Source organism: Capra hircus, chromosome 23 (genome assembly GCF_001704415.2).
Source record: "Capra hircus breed San Clemente chromosome 23, ASM170441v1, whole genome shotgun sequence".
Lineage (NCBI taxonomy): Eukaryota > Metazoa > Chordata > Mammalia > Artiodactyla > Bovidae > Capra > Capra hircus.
Genome location: NC_030830.1, coordinates 6422608 through 6428607, shown reverse-complemented (window position 1 = coordinate 6428607; position 6000 = coordinate 6422608).

The window sequence follows — 6000 nt, the reverse complement described above, 5'->3', positions numbered from 1 at the left end:
CACAATGGAACATTCCAAGATGAAATATTAGGTCATTTCAGGGCTTGAGGTGGGGTGCAGTGAGCTACATTGGTCCTCATATTTTTTTTTTTTTGAGAGCTAAAATATGTGTTTGAGTGGGAAGAACATGAGAAATTGTATCAGGAATCCATAGATCTATCATTCAATAAGTATCATGTGCCTACTGTATGCTTGGCACTGTGTTAAATCTGGAGATAATGGCAGAAAGGAACAGACAAATATCCTGCCTGAATGGAGCCCACAATCTTGACTGTAAACCTTGCTCTGATCCACTAAGAGAAGTGAAGTGAAAGTCTCTCTGTGGTGTCCAACCGTTTGCAACCCCATGAACTATATAGTCCATGGAATTCTCCAGGCCAGAGTACTGGAGTGGGTAGCCTTTCCGTTCTCCAGGGGATCTTCCCAACCCAGGGATCGAACCCAGGTCTCCTGCATTGCAGGCGGATTCTTTACCAGCTGAGCCGCAAGGGAACTGACCTAGACTAGGGGAGGGTGATTTTGGTCTAGTCATTTAACTGTCTGGTCCTTGGTTTGCTCGTTTCTAAAATGAAGTTGTTAGATGAGATGACCTTTCTCTGTCTTTTATAGCTCAAGATTCTTTGTCTTCGATTATTTAATCACAGACTCTTTCTTTGATAATGCAAAAGATCTAGAGGGTCCAGAGCTTCTAGTTTTAGGGTACCAAACTAATTGCAAGGAGGAGACTGAGAAATTGATGGTAGTGCTATATTTCTACACGCAAGACAGTGTTTAATTGTGATTGAGTGCCATTTAGATAATACACAAACAGAACACAAACCAAGGCTCTAGTCCCCAGCCTTCTTAGCACTGCTGTTTCTTTCTACCCTCCTTTTCTTTATTCCCATTTAGTATGTGAAACAACTAAATTTGAGAAGATTAAAACTAGCAAAGTCAGAGCTACTTCGGAGCAGGAGAAAAATGAACACGTTCAGCTCCATTTGGGGGGATAGAGTGGGAAGAAACAGGGGTGTGCTCCGACTTCAGAGTCCATTAAAGAAGAGAGAGGGAAAGCCAACACACCCCAACTCTGTGTGATCTTGAGAGCTGTCCCAACCCAGGACAAGAGCAGGAGGTCCAGGAAATTTCAAACAGGGACAGCACTTTTCCTTCCTGATGTCCACAGTAACATCAGGCTAAAGAGACCGGAAAGAATCTTCTGAACCTAGACGCCCTTTATGTTGGTAGTCATAATGCCGTCCAATTTTATCCTAGTTGGAGGAGAACATCTCTGGTTTTTTAGACTGCAGGAAGGTGATAATGAGGATGGTAATTACATCCTTAACCATTTATTTTTGGTGTTGGGAAAGGCTCCCTATTTCAAATCTCCTCCTCTTTTGTTGATTCCCATTCTGTGATTCCCTTCTATTTTCTCCTTCTGCCGTTTGCTTTACTGCCTGAAGAAAAAGGAACCCACCATACCCTTCCTCTCTAGTTAAGCATTGTACATGGTTCTTTGGAAAAAGAACCACAGCTGTGCATTGTTAATCTAGAGACAGCATGGAGTTCATTGCAAACTCCAAATGATTTTCTCCGATCCTGTGATTTTCTGTTTGTGTGCATTGCCTGGAACACGCCCGTAAATTCTTCACTAAATTCTTCTCCCACATTGAATAAAGTCATTCTGAATTTTAATTTTCTCTGGGTCAGCCTGGGGTCATCTATTAACTTAATGAACTCAAATATGTTCTTGGTGCCATCCCTGAGTTGTTGCTGAAAATATGAAACCCCTACAGACCTAGGACCTACCCAACAGATATCACTCCTTCACATTATCACATTTCCTTCCTGGACTCATTTGCACTTTATAGCTCTCTTGTTTAGGAATTGCATTGCTAGTCCCTAAGGCTCCGGACATCTGTTTTCTTAACATTAATTTCATGTTCCTTTCCATGTCCCCTAGGTTCTTCTTGCAAAGGATACGCCTTGACACCAGGGAGCACAGTCCTTAGGATGGGCGTGATGGTTTAAAAATGCTTATTTTTAATTCTTTCAAAGGTTTTGTGCAAACTTCTTTAAATCTGTGCAAATATCACTGGTTTGCAGAGATTCGCTTGGGACTTGTTACGGAGCCTGCTAACAGTTTCTGCATAGAAAAAGAACATTGCGTTATGTTTGTGTCTCTTAAAATCCAAAAGGATGAATCAGCTCTACATAATATTTAATAAAAACAGCAACTCATTAAAGAGTGGTTACTTCTAGGCAAAACTGTCTGGAAAATCATTTTGCCTTTTGTCAATTGAAACAGAATGCTTTGTTTTAGACAGTGGCTCCATTTTGTCCCTTGGTCAAAGTTTAGCAAGCTGGCAAGTATCAGACAGGGTCAAAAGACAACAGTAAATTATCTGTGGTTCCCAGTTGGGCAGATGGTGCTTTGGATGACTTGAATGGGCTCCCTAACCTGTGAATACCTGCTGCCCATTTTGATAGCAATGGAGAGACTTCTGATGAATTCCTCTCAATTTCACACCAGACTTGGAACTCAAATAGAAGTCCTACATTTATTTCAGCTGGTACTTCTTTAAAGGTTGTTCAAACCCAGCTAATAGGAGACTTTCAGACTTGAAGGTATGGGAACCAAGGCACAAAGAAACTAAACAATGATTTAATCCAATAAGGTTTCAGGTAACCTAGGAAATAAAGGGTTTCCCTGTGGCTCAGATGGTAAAGAATCTGCCTGCAGTGAGAGACCCAGGTTCATTCCCTGGGTTGGGAAGATCCCCTGGAGAAGGGAACGGCTATCCGCTCCAGTATTCTTGCCTGGAGAATCCCATGGATGGAAGAGCTTGGCCAACTATAGTCCATGGTGTCACAAAGAGTCAGACACAACCGATTGACTAACACTAGGAAATAAATACAAGTTTCTTGCCTCATAATCCACAGTTTACCATCTCACTAGGGTGTCAGTGAGAGAGGCATATTATCACTTGAAGATAACGTGACCTTAGATAAGACATTTCTCTGAATTTCTGTTTCCTTATCAATTAAATTGTAATTAACCCTCTCTCAGAGAGTTGGCATGGAGACCAACAAAGAAATGATGTACCTTGAGGACAGCGTGTGGAACATAGCTAGGTGTACAAAAAATGGTAGCAATTCCATCAACACTCCTTTTTACATATATTTTCAGTGACTTCCTTTAAAAATGAAATATATAATAAAGAAACTTCAAGCATCACTAATTTCCAGGTGTCTAATGCTACATACACCAAAGAGACAGGGGCTATTGAGCTGGGGACCTTGCAGCGAGAACCGGAGACCTTGATCTTGGACCCAAATGCAAGCCTAATTCAGAGTAGATGGGAGAAAGCAAAGCTTCTGGTGTCTCCCTCTTTCTCTGCCTTTGTCTTTTTGTCTTTTCCCTCATATTCTCATATTCTAAGTTTCCAGTCACTACTCACTGCTGATATTATATTGTCATTCTTAGTTTTCTTGATTTTTTTTTGTCCATCTTATATATTCATTGTATATACTTTTCATGTCTGAACTCTTTTCCAGTTTTTGTTCATTCTCTGCAAATACATTAAGCCATAAATGGTGAGGTCATGATACTGGGATTCCATATCCTAGAGCAATATTTCACACTTTCTTGATATAAAGAATCATCTTATTAGCAATTTGTATTCCTGGACTCTAATCCATATTGAATGAGTCAATCTGAAGTGAGGGGTAGGTGAGCAAGTGAAAGAATTTATACTTTAAAAAAATGCCCCCAAATAATCCTTCTGATCTAATATACTTGTGGCCAGGTGACTTTACACAGTTTCCTGGACCCAGGCAGCTATCACTAACATCATGAGCCAGAAAGAGCTGGGTGAGAAAGTGTGTTCTTTAATGCATATCCTATGGATATTTGTTTGGAAGAATCATCTTATTTTTTGTACAGTATGTTATGAAAGCTTTACAATATACACCCAGTAATACTCAAAAGATTTTATTTTTTACACTTGAAATTTTTTTAGATTCTTATTAAAAAAGGTGCATTTAAACCATAAAAATCAACTATTTTTCTTACATTCTAGTTGGTCCTTTACTTGTTGCTGTAGTTGTTCAATTTCACGTGGTTTTTCCAATTGCTGGCTTCCATCTTGGTCTCCGTCTCCTCTAGGGAAGACATAAGTTAAAATGCGGTGGGTCCCAGTACAATTTACAGCTTCATTATCCTTTAGCTTTGTGTCTAAAAATCCACTGGATAATGATGATTTTCACAAAGAGACACTATCTCCTTAGAGGTGTTTTCAAAGATCTTTTGAGAAGTTGTCCATCACCTTTTTTTTCAGGCACATAAAAGATCCTGACTATCTTGTAAAGTTAGTTTCCTTGCTTCATGACAGATCCAAAATTTTCACACCCAACTTTGAGGGGGGGAAAATTTTAACTCCAACTTTAATCAGTTAGAGTGAATTTTGAGAGACGGCCTGCACTATGTGAGACCTGTTTTCACCCTAAATAAGCTCACCTCAATGGTTGACTAAAGCTCATCTTGTCGGTGAGAGGTACTGAACCTCAAAAAGGAAGCCCCCACTCAGCTGCTTTTGATGATGGATTATTAAGAAGAGTGCATTAAAGGCCACTGCCAGTAAACTGATCAGGGTCAGTGCAGAGAAGCAGCAGCACATGGAAGCAAGCCAGTCTGTTTAGCCAACATGAGCTATGTTAACCAAATACTGTTCTGCTGGGAGAGCCAGAACAATAGCGGCGCCCGCCCCGTGGGGCCGACCACACACACCTGGGATGCCCTGTCGGCAGCTCAAGGAGATTCCATTCACACGTGTCACCAAAGAAAGAGCTTTAATTTCTGAACATTTCTAGAAGTCAGCTCATGCCGTTGACTCCAGCGGAATGGCAATCAGCCATACTGGAGAATATTAAACAGTTCTTTCCAGTCTCAACAGTGCCTTATTGTCTCAGCATAAAAACATTCGTTTAAATATTAAACAGTGAAATCTTGCCTGGTCATAAAACCCGTAAGGAAAAAGAACACGACGGAAACTGGTTGATATAATAATCTTAGACTTTGGCCAAGCGAGTGGCTAGAATGTCATTTGTCTTGGTGGCATGTCACCCACCCAGAGGAAGCTCTGGACATCACAATCCCAGTTTCATTCTCAGACAGTGTTTACAGTGCTCTTGTGATACGTGCTTTTCTTCGCATAAAACGTGCAGATGCTGAGCACAATCATTTTCAGTTTTCCCAAAGGCTGCCTTAAGGAACAGTGAGACAGGATTCTTAATTTCCTTTTTTTTTTGAACAATATTCTGATCTCTAATGCAATTAATTATTTAGTAAATTGCTACCAACTTTATATTTTTTTAACTAATTTTTATTGGAGTATAGGGCTCCCCTGGTCCCTCAGATGGTAAAGAATCTGCCTACACTGCAGGAGACCAGAGTTCAATGGTTCAGTCAGGAATATCCCCTGGAGAAGGAAATGGAAACCCACCCCAGTATTCTTGCCTGGAGAATTCTATGGACAGAGGAGCCTGGCAGGCTACAGTCCATGGGGTGGCAAAGAGTAAGACACGACTGAACAGCTAACACATACAGTTGCTTAACAATGTTGTGTTAGTTTCTACTGTACAGCAAAATGAATCGGCTACACCTACATGTGTGTCCCCTCTTTTTTAGATTTTCTTCCCCTTTAGGTCATCACAGAGGATCGAGTAACCTCTGGTGTTACAGTAAGCTCTCATTAGTTGGGATTCTTGATTTCTATTGACCAGGCACAGTGTTTGATCTGGGAAAGAGAGAATAAAAGTGCTTCTTAAATCATACGTAACTCAGTCAAAAGTTATCAGGATGCTTTCCATTAGGAAAACTCAATTCCGTTCCAAAGTATTAGTGGATATCCACAACGAGCTTATCTTCTGCTTAACAGAGAGTAGGGAAGGGAAGGTACAGAAGAAGTCTTCTCTAACACACACGCCACATATTATCTGACCAGATGAGACGACACCTTG